We start from the raw sequence: 11,792 nt of genomic DNA on the forward strand, positions 1-11,792 counted from the left end.
TTTCAAGGTTATGTGTTTTAAAGATCATTTAACAACTTCTTTTTAGTATCAGACTAAGGTGCTGTGACAGGTAAGCCGCTCACATCTGCCTGAACATTCCTGGGGGCTGCAGAATCCGAGTTACACAGGTGAAACTGTCTAGCACAATACCAAGGAAGAAAAAGGAAGGGAGGAAGGAAGGAAGGAAAGAGAAAGAAAAAGAAAGAAAAGAAAAAGAAAGAAAGATAGCAAATGGTCACTACGTATCCGTTTAATGTTAAATTAACCAATACCTAAATTCTGCACATTACATAAGCCTTTGCAGGCATGGACATGTTTGTGTTCCAAAGTAACATGAAATATACCATCAGTGGGTCTTAGTCATTTTGTACCTGAGAACCACATATGTGTCTGCCATGGAAAACACTCACTGACGTTTGCAAAACTTACTTTTTATTTGACGCTCAAATTGTCACTATTTGGACAGCATTTTATTGCATCTTTATTACGTAAATGAAAATAAAGCAAAATCAAAAATGAAATGTCTGCTTCCTGCCCCCAGAAGATTAGGAGATAAGGACAGGCCTAAAATCATGTGGAGCCTAAACTCTAATCTGTCCTTTCACTCCAAACCCCATAAACTGCCACTGTATGGCTGTACCTATTTTCAGGAGAAGGCCAGTGTAGTGGGTTGAATAGCGTCCCCCTAAAATTCACATCTACCTGGAACCTCAGAATGTGACATTGTTGGGGATAGGGTTATTGCAAATGCAATTAAAGCAAGAATGTAAAGGTGAAAGTATGCTGGATTAGGGTGGGTTCTAAATTTAGCGACAGGTGTCTTTATAAAAGACAGGAAAGGACACACAGAGACATGGGAAAGGTCACGTGAAGGTGGAAGCAAAGATGGGACTGTGCTGCCACAAGCCAAGGAAGCCTGGAGTTATCAGAACCCGGAATGGATAAGGAAGGATTCTTCCCTGGGTCCTTCTGATGGAGTGGGACCCTGCCAACGCTTTGATTTCAGACTTCTGCCCTCTAGATCTGTGACAGGATAAAATTCTGTCTTTTTTAAGTCACCTAGTTTGTGTTCATTTGTCATGACAGCACTGGAAATCTGATAGAATCCTCATCCTTATATCGCCCTGGAGACCCAGGTACACTCTGCAAGGAGCTCTTCCTTCTGAAACCAGAGCATAAGCCAATGCCCTCTCCTGGGGAGCCTGCTTTGCCATAGTCCACTGTGGCAGTTCTTTCTCCAGTGGGACCACATCGGGAGGACCAGCCCGGAAAAGGATATCATGCCACATGTTTCAAAGACCAAGGCGAGGAGCCAGCCTTCGTCTGGATTTTATGAGAAAGAGCTTTGTTCTCTCTAGGAGCTCATTCACAAGCAGGTGAGTGGATGCCAAATAGCCTCAATTCTTTATTGTTATCATGAGATAGCGCTGACTAAAAGTCAGAGAGGATGCAGGTGACTCTGCTTTGCATGCTGTTAACATGGCCCTACCAAATAACTCTGGGGAAGATTCATTTTCTGAATTATATGTATTATTTCTAGTCATCATTCTCAGCTTTGTACTGTACAAGGAAGGTAACAAGAGTGCTTTTGCTCACGGATCTAAAAAATGGTCTTAGTGTATTCACGTAGAGCCACCTAGGAAGGGTGCTGGGGGACAGGGAAGACGGATTCACCTTTTCCTCTAAGGAAGCTCACCTTCTCTCTGGGGACAGACTCAGAAGCTGTAAGAGTTTCTGGTCCCACACGCAGAGTTCAATATGTAAATCTGCTCTTCCTTCTCCCCTCATCCCGTTCTCATCATGTTGGTCTGCATGAGGGGCATCCAGTGCCTCCCTTCTGTGCCGTCCTCTAGCATTTTGCCCTGAGCTTATAGCTCAGCCCATTTGTCACATCTCAAGAGCCCCTCTGATAGCCTAATCGAATGCCACCCCTTCCATCTCTCTCGGTCACGTCATCTTCTGTTCATTTCTTTTCAGCAGTTTTCACTGTGACCATGTAACGCATTTGTTTGGTTGTTGTTTGTTTGTTTGTATTTTCACTTTGTATCTCATCTCCATGTCATATAACTCTCTGAGAACAGATACATTGTGTTTTCTCTGCTGCATCCTTCACACCTGGAACAGTAATTCTCTCAGAAAATGTGCTCAGTAGATGAATAAAAGAAGAGAAGAATGCATTTTCACCACGTACCTCCGAACAATTCTATGACCAACTACCTCAGCAATTGGCAGTACTCTTCTTGGGTCCCCAGGTCTCAGCTGGTGGTTTTCCCATAACCCGGAACCAAAGTTTTCAGGAAGAATTTTGAAATACTTTGTGTAAGTATTGATTTTTAGGGAATTATAATTATATTGAGCTCACCATTTTGTAGGTCTTAATGGTAAAATTGCATGAGATAAGGCAACACTCAGACAACTTATGGTCAGCTAAAGGGTCTTGCCTTGGGACCTTATCCTCTCTCTCATTAGGACGTCAAAGAAAAATAGGTAGAAATGTTAGTTTTACAGCTAAGAAGCACTGAGTGGATGTTGGACATGCCCTAGACTTTCTACATATGTGCACATAACTCTTGGAGATGGATGTTACCACCTTTCCAGGGATGGCTCAGGGAGGACGGAAAAAACTTCTACTCAGAAGAGAAGGCCAACAAATGAAGCAGAGAGCTCAGACCCAGCCCTAATGTCATATCTCTCATTGTCTCCAAATCCAAATCGTATATCTGTATCTTAGAGTCTTGTAAGCCTAACCTTGTGAAACGACATCATGTCCAAAAGTTAGTGGTTTTCTGGAGCAGCTCCTAAAACAATGAACTAGGACCAGCATCTGACAAACTGCTATTGGAGTCCAAAGACCAATAGCAGCTTATAACGGCCAGTGGACATTGGGGCATAGTGGAACGAGCCTTTAATGGAGCCAGACCTGGATAAACACAGCAAGCATCTCTGGCAACCAGGAATAAAAAGATGAAGAAAATCAGCTTTCCCTCCAATTTTCATTGAGATACTTTTGAACAACTACCATTCAGGGAGGTGGGTCTTGAATTTATACTGTCGGAAATTGTCTTTCCCCAAGCTACTGACATTTGGAAGGTGCTGCCTCAGGTTCTGTGTGGAGACAAGTCAGCACTTGGCATTTCTGTGAATGTCCTACTCCTGTTAAAAAGGCCTCCTGATCACCCTTTCTGGAAAACTTCCAGTCTGGAGGATGGGAGCAGCTCTGACATAAAAGGTTGCTGTTCTTGTCAGATGGGAGAAGTTGCATCATTTATTACTGTAGAACTCCTAAAGGGCAGGCACTGGAAATATTCAGAGCAGAATCTGCTCTGACTCACTGCAAACTCCCTGGTGACCCTGGCCTGGCCACATGCCCTCTGGGTTATCACTGCTCATATATAAAACAGAGAGGATGGAGACGATGATGATTGCTAATATCCTTGTAGCAATAAAATTCACCATCCTAATGCATCCATGGACATTTTTGTTCTCCAGGTTTTGGAACTTTCTAAAGGTAACATCAAGGGTAACTACACACTCACAAGCACCCTGAATTTGTATGTGATTTCTTGCCAGAGCAAACTGTCTCTCAAGAGTCAGGCCAATTGTTTTCTAAAACTAGGTAGGGTACGTGGACTGTGTGGGAGCCAGTGCCTCCAGAGGTTGGGTGGCATGCCCGGGGTCATGGGGTGTTAACTGCAAGGTGAGGTTAGCAGGCAGTATCCTGACTATAGTCCAGTTCACTTTTCACCAAACAGTGCTAATGCCCTGGGATCTCCTCTGCTAGTTAAAGCTCCTCTAAATTATACGGCTCTGCATTGATATGTTTGAACATGGAATATTGTGACTGTACTAGTCACAGTTCTCTGGGACAAGAGAGAGACAAAAATTTTAAGGAATTAGCTCACACAACTGTGGGTCCGACAAGGCTGAAAGCTGCAGGGCTGGCTGCCACTCAAAGTGGATGTTGCTCTCTTGAATCTGAATTCCAAAGGGCAGCAGCCTGGAAACTCAGGTAGGATTTCTATGTTGCCATCTTGAGGAGAATTCCAGAATCCATTCTCCTTCAGGAAACTTCAGTCTTTTCTCTTAAGGCTGTCAGCTGACTGGATGAGACCACCCACCTTATGGGGGGTAATCTGCTTTACACAAAGTCTATTGATTTAAATGTGAATCATATCTAAAAATTGTCGCAACAGCATCATCTAGACTTCTGTTTGACCAAACAACTCGGTATCCTAGCCTAGCCAAGTCAACACACAAAATTAACCATCACAGTGACCATATTTAATCTACCAATAAGGATTATTGGGTGACATAGGCTTTTGATTCTGACAAAACTGGCTTGCAAGCTTGAATTTGCTACTGACAAGCTGCATGACTTCAGGCAATCTTAACTTCTCTGAACTTCAGGTTTCTTACTGGTCAAATGGGTTATATAAAGATTCGTTGAGATAATGCACACAAATTCCTTAGCAGAGAGAACACAGGGTTTGCATGCACCATCGACGTTCACTTCTCTAAGAAGCCTTTTCTAATCCTGTCTAAACAAACTCTATCTCTTGTTCCCCTTTAGAATGTGATCTGAATTTTGATTGATTAATGTCCAGAGTCTGTCTTAGGTAACGCTTCTATTGCTTCTTTTTATATTCGTTCATTCAACAGATACACTCTATCACAGCAATGATGGTCACCAACTGCTGACCACTTCTTATGGCCTATTGCTGTTCGTATTCAACACTTTCCATGTATTAACTTATTTAAACACAGCAACAACACTAGGAAACAGGCATGATTGTTATTACTCCCATTTAAGAGATGAGAAAACTGAGACCCAAAGAAGTTAAGGTATCCATGCAATGTCATACAGCTAGGAAATAGTGAGCCAGAATTCAAGTCACAAATCAGTGTGAACTTAATAGAGGGGCACTTCTTCCTCTTGTCTGTAACCTGCTGTATCTACTCAATTCAATGACCCTTTGTTGGAGGTAAAATAACTCCCGCTTTAATGATGCCCATGTCCTCATTCACAGAAGGTGTAAATATGTTAGATTACACGGAAAAGGGGAAATAAGATTGCAGATGGATTAGGATTACCAATCAGCTGACTCAGATCATCTGGGTGGGCCAAGTGTAATGACAAGGGTCCTTATAAGTGGAAGAGAGGAGGAGGGAGAGAACCAGAGAGCTGGCAGCATGAGATGTTGCTGGCCTTGAAGATGGAGGATAGTGGCTAGAAGCCAGGGGGTGCAGAGGGCCTGTAGAAGCCAGCAAAGGGGGGGAAACAGATTCACTAGCACCACCACACATGAACAGAAGCCACTGGAGTGTAGCCCAATGAGAGCTATTTTGGACTCCTGAGCTCCAGAACTGAAAGATAATAAGTGTTTGTTGTTTTAAGCAACTAAGTTTGTGACAATCTGTTATAGCGGCGATGGGAAACAAATACACCTTTATTGATGCAAGCCCCACAATTTAAAAGAAAAAACAAGAGTGCACACGTGCACAGTGGTTCCCAATTTGCATTTCACATGCACTATGTAATTTGATCTTCACCCTACTCCAACGTGAAGATTTATGACCATCATATCCGCTTTATGAGCGAGAACATTGATACTCAGAGAAGTCTGGAAACTTAAGATTTCCCGGTGAGCAAAGGCTGGAGTACAGCTTACGCCTCCACAGGGCAGCTCTGGCCCCTGCGCCAAAAAAGGACTTAATCCATGTTTCCAGTGAATGAAGAAGAGTGCAACAAGCTATTTAACACAGACTGCCCTAGATGCAGGATTTCGAAGGAAGGCCTTCCTGCTGAGTCAGAACTTACACAGTGACCCCCCTGCAGACCCCTGTTGTCCCCCGCAGTGTCCCCTGTGGTTGGCTGCTTTCATTACCCAATTTTCAAACAAGTTCATAATCGCGGCTGGTGCCCACCTGAAACTCCAAGGCTGCAGGAAAGCCGTCAAGGTCCCCTCTCTGCAACAGCATCCTGTTTCTGTCCTCACATCAGGACACCCGCAGGCCAGAAAGCACACTCTACTCCCACCCCCTCCTTTTTTTCTCCCCCAATCAAGCAAATGGCAGAGCCATGTGAGTCTACTTCAGAGTCCACTTAACTTAATTGAACGGAATGTGATTTCTGCAAAGCACAGGTGGCGCTGGAGACAGTGTTGTGCTGCTTATTATCTGATTTGAGGTGGCGGCCTCCAAATGAGCTGCTGGCTGAGCACATTTTAATGCAGTGAGCCTGAGAGGAGTCCATGCTGAGAGGCAAGGGCGGGGGGCTAGGGTGGGCCTCTCATCTGCTGAGATGGGCTGCAGTGAGCTGGGCATTTGGAACGAGCCATCCCGTTTAACGCTCCCAACAATTCCAGGTACAGGGAGGATCATCCTGAATAAGAGATGAAGAACTGAAATTCAGAGAGCTTGTGTACATTCCCCAAGGTCACACAGCAAAGGAGGATATGAGTCTTTGTCTGATTTCCCAGGGCAGCTGTCTCCCCTAGCATGCCTTTTTGGAATAATTACTCCTTTTAAAAATAATTCCTCAGGAGCAGTGGAGGTGGGGGCCTTTGGATGAGTAAGAGATGAAATCTTGCTCCTGAGAGGCAGATCGTTAAGAACAGGAAGCACTGCCCATCTCCTTGGCTCTAACATCACATCGTCTATACAATCACAGGTTCCGTTCTCTGGCAGACCTGGGCTGAGCCCCGGCTCTGCCCTTTCAAGCAGCAGAAACTCCAGCAAGTCACTTATCTTTCTGAGCCTGTTTTCTCATCCACACGCCGGAAATAGTAACAAACTCTTTCTTAAAAGCCTGTGGGAAGGATTAAATGAAACTACATGATTGTACATTTTACTGCGTAGAACTCCCATCGATATCTTCTTAGTTACTCTCTATGTTAATGTTTGTCTGTAGCAATCCTTTTCCTCTTGTAAAGACTTCCCAACTGTTCCTTGTGGATTTATTATTCCTTTGTTTGATATCACAACACATTAACTCTCTGTCCTCTGTTCAGCTGACACTCATTTTCTCCATAAGAATTGAGGATTACAACCTTGCCAATGAGCAGGGAAGTAGGAAAAAAGTGTGAGTGGAAATTATATGCAGGAAGATAAACTATTAAGTAAGACACCATCTGGTGTTAACGTCTGTGATATTGTGATTTATAATAAGAAATATATATTTGGTCTTCGTTCTCATTTCTGGCACAGAGCTCCTGAAACCCTTGGAATTTCGTAAGTGTTGAGTGCGATAAAGATGTCTTTCATTATATTAATGAGGTAACTTTTGGTCCACCCCTAAGGATGGGGGCTGGTCACCAGAGGAACCAACCATGTGATTGAAGGATTGGAACTTTGAGACATTCCCTGCCACCACCTCTGGGGCGGGGAAAGGAACCCCAAGAAAGCTTCTTTGGAACCTCTGCTCTATGGGTGGCTAGGGAGAAGCACAGGTTATAACCTGAGCTTGCCACTGGCGTCTGAAGTAGGGGTAGAGGGTAGTCTTGTAGGACTGAGCCCTTAGCCTATGAGATCTGATGCTACTCCAGGTAGACAGTGTCATGAGTCGGCTGAATTGTAGGACACCCTACTAGAGATCACCCCCCCCCACAGACACACACATGTTGGAAGTGGGTCCAGAACCTTTAGCTTCTTCCCCCCTACATTGTCCTAAAAAAGAAAATTCAGCATTATACTTCAAAAGACTAAGTTGTTATTTCTCACTTTAGGGAATAAGTCTAGAACCTCTGTATTTTAAAGTCTTTAAGGAATTAAAGTTGCGACCATTGAATGGAGATTGTTTTAGTCAGCTGCACAGAAAGAGCTGCCTCCAGAGAAAGAATTCCAAATGTCCCTAGAGAGAATGGGATTAGAGCTGTTAGGATAACAATAATTTTCTTTGGAATCCTTTAGCATGGACAGTATGATATTATCTATGTGATAGTTTGAGCTAAACTGTAGAAGCTGCTACTTGCCTTAATCAGAAATATACACTCCACAGATGGCAACTAGGGGTTTCAGTTATCTTTAAGTCTGGTCAACACCAGACATGTTGCTAATCAGCATAATGAATGTTAGAAATATGTTGTCACTGGTGAAATTCAGACTTTATAGATAGCATGATAGACCCTAGAAATAGGCTCTTGGTGTAATTAATAGTATTCGAGATATATCAACTGCTAAAATATTTCAGAGACATTCCCAATGTGGCATGGAAAGGGCATATGCACCTAGAAATGCTTTTCTGTTCAATAAAATGGATTGGCACTGGACCCATGGTTTAGGAAAAAGTCCTGCATCCACCTTGGATTCTCAGGGTTCTGTTTGCTGAAAATAACTAAGGCTAACTAACTTCTCTTCTAGAATACTGCTGTGTTTTTGACAAAAGGGTTTCCATACACAGGGCCATCAGAGCACCTAAAAGAATAAAGAGTTGGGATATTTTTCAAGCTATGTGACTGGTTTTATATGTGGTTGATGATATATGTTTGTTTTACAGATGTTATGTATCAGTGCTTGTTTGTGTTCAGCATTGTACTGGACACTTGAACTAGAAATGACTAATTAATAGTGCCCCAGGTTCATGAAGTTCATCATGTACCATGCAGGAAACACTGATAGGTGCCTTAACAGTTACAAAATTTGCATCCATAACATGGAAGGGAACTTTTCAAAAGAGGAAGATCCAGTCAACTCTTGACAGCTGTGGTCTTCATTCTAACCCTCTTCTCTCTGCTTACTTGCACCATATTTCATCTTTTTCATCTTATTCTCCACCCCTCTGACTCTTCAGCTAAAGCTCTACTGGCTTCTCCATTGGGCTGTGTTGCCTCCAGGTTCCTGACCTTGGCACCCCTCCCTCACTTTGATCTCTTGTAGAGATGACTTGAGCTTAGGTGGAAGAGTAGTTTTGCCTCCGATACAGATTTGAGCATCTCAAGTAGTGGGGTTGCCCAGGGAGAAGAAATGAAGAGAGAAGAGAAAGGAGCCAGTTGCAGGTACCTTTTGTCAGGGGCTGGGGCTGGGCATGGGTTGTCAATATATAAGGAGTGAGCAAGGAAAGAACAGGAGTCAAAGGGAAAAGAAGACAGAGCTCAATGCTTGAAGGGAGAGAAGGGTTTCAGGAAGGAGGCAGTAGGATAATCATACTTTCTTCTCTATTTCATGTTCGGCCTGGTATCAATTTCCCCTAAGGCCTTCAGACAATTGTCACAGAGCTTTCCATTTTATCAAGGCTGTCTGCTGTCCTCTGTTAGAGTCAGAGGAGAAAGGCTCCTACCTATTAAATGTTCATACACATTACTCTTTCTTCCAGGAACTGACTTCTCATCCTATTTTATTCCAATAACTGCATATTCTTTTCTCTTTCCCTGTCAGCCTCATTAGGTTAATCTCATTTCAGCACAGACATGGATTAGTGAACTTTCTCTGAGAGGCTGCCCACGCTGATGCTGGGTGCCAATATCTGGAAATGGAGTAGTTGAGGTCTGCAGAGAAACTGACTTTGATCAGCTGAGCACAACTCATGCCTTTTCCTGGAGAAGAAAGAAAGGAAGGGGTCCAATGATTTGGTGCATGGAACCAGGTCCTGCTTGGATGCTAACAGCTTATAATCACTGGCTGAGATGATCTGAAACCCTTTCATTCCATAAAGCACATAAACGTGGCATATGGGGAGGATCCGAGTGTGTTTAGAGAGAGTGAGTGACGTCTTGTTTTTGCAGTGTTAGATGAATGTGATGGATAACATTTAAGATTTTATTGGGATAGAAAGCTCCACAGCCCCAAAATGGTTAAACTCCATTGGAGGTGTTTTAAAACTACAGTCTGCCGGTGAAACCTGGCCCACTCTCTGTTTTTGTGAATAAAGTTTTATTGGAACCTAGCCACACTCATTTGTTTATGGGCTGCCGATGGCTCCTGTCATGTTGCAGCAGCAGAATGGAGTCCTTGTAACAGAGACCATAAGGCCCACAAAGACAAAAATATTTGCTATCTGGCCCTTCACAGAGAAAGTTTGCTGACCTGTTGGCATTTGAATCTGTAGTCCTGGAGATCTAGTGAAGATTCTTGATCAATCCTGTTTTTTTGTTTTTGTTGTCCTTATTGGATTTTGTGTGATGGCTTTTTGCTTTGATTTTTAGAAGTGACTATGTAGCAATCTGCGGGCTGACTTTGAACGGCCGATCAGAAGAGATCAATCCAACCATCACTAAGAGAGCAACTTTTTCTTTCTGGACTCAAGGGGACAAAGTGGAATAACACATGTGTTTTATCCTAATGGCAATGTGGTGAAAGGAACGATGATAATGCTAATGAATCATACTAGTAAGGGGAGAACGCAACACAGAAAACCACGATACAGAGCAACGTGTCATATGTGTGTTGTTTCCAAAAGGCCATGGGACTACACCAGGTTGAGCATCTGAGCCAGCTTCCTGGAGGAGTGAGCATTTGAGCTGAGGATGGTTTTAACAACAACAGATTTGGGGAAAGTCATTGCTATATGAACAGACTGTATGCACGTTTTTCCACCTCTGAGGTTGCCTTCAGGACGTCAGTGAAATCCACGAGCACGGTAGGAGCTTTCAAACCACTGCCCAATTCCATTTATACTTTGTTTCATTTCATTTTGGCCTGGAGCAAATTTCCAGATTTTTCTTTTTCACTTGTGCAGATATTTCATGACTAATTCTAATAATTAAAGCAGAAGCAAAGGGAAAATGAGGGAACCATTTTATTCAATCCATTCATCTTGGTTGCCCCATTCAGCAACTTACTAAGTTAAATCTCAGATTCATTGGGGATATGTTTGAAGCAGTAGAAAATTGAAAATGTATTTCCACTACATTAAGGAAACGGTCATTTTCAAAATGAATTTCTTCATGAGAAATAATCAGAATTAGATAAGGATAGAGAGCAAATGCCTACAATATTTAGATGGCTGAGATATTAAGGGTGATTAATTATCATCTTAAAATATCACAGGCAATGCTTGCCTCATCTGTTCTCCTGAATTGACCTCTTCTGTACCCATTAGGCTTTTCATCAGTTGAAGTGAGTTTATAAATGGACCTTGCACAAGCTGGCTCTCAGCACGTGTGGCTGTGAGGAATGGGACACTGCTGATGGTGAGACTCCTTGCCTGTTGACTCCTGTCACTATGGAAGAGAAAGATCGTGGGCACCAGAGTCAGACAGACCTGAATTAAAATCCTTGAAATTCACTTCTCTTTGGCTCATTTTTCTGGGCTGTTGTAACAGTTATTTTATTTGGTTTTTGCAAGGACTAAATGAGAAAATAAATATATTAAAAAGATTAAAAAACAGTACAGTGTCTAACACACAGCAGGAGCTGGATAAATGTTTGTTTCCACCTTCCTTGTTCACACAGATTGATTTCCTTTTAGAAACAATGACTTGGGGAAAAGGGGGACTGTTTTCTCTCCTCAAATAGATGAAAGTTCGGCATCCAGAGCAGGGCAGATGGCTTATGTGTGGTCCTTTTGAAGTTCGGTAGAAACAATGGGATGAAGCCATGTTTAACACACTCTCCACGCAGAGAGAATGAGGGTCAATTCCCAACAGCTGTTTAATGCTAGAGAGTAAGAGGGTATGTTAACTGAATGCTTCTTATATGCCAGGTGCTATTCTAAGTGCTTAATCCTCACAACAGCCTTAAGGTACAGACACTATTACAGATAAGGAGAAAGAGAAATTGCCTTATCTGGGCACAACAATCAGCAGGTACATCTACCCAAAGAAATAGGGTCAGAGGAAAATAAGTGCATTGTTACA

General features: G+C 42.9%; 1 long non-coding RNA gene across 1 annotated transcript; it reads left to right on the top strand.

Annotated features, from left to right (window-relative positions):
- Positions 1–1,134: 1,134 nt before the first annotated feature.
- On the top strand, positions 1,135–11,221 carry LOC111774880 (uncharacterized). Its single transcript, XR_002810180.2, has 3 exons — positions 1,135–1,376; positions 10,140–10,573; positions 11,036–11,221. It is a non-coding gene; the product is annotated as an uncharacterized lncRNA (long non-coding RNA).
- The last annotated feature ends 571 nt before the right edge of the window (positions 11,222–11,792 follow it).

This window comes from Equus caballus, chromosome 9 (assembly GCF_041296265.1).
Source record: "Equus caballus isolate H_3958 breed thoroughbred chromosome 9, TB-T2T, whole genome shotgun sequence".
NCBI classification, from domain to species: domain Eukaryota; kingdom Metazoa; phylum Chordata; class Mammalia; order Perissodactyla; family Equidae; genus Equus; species Equus caballus.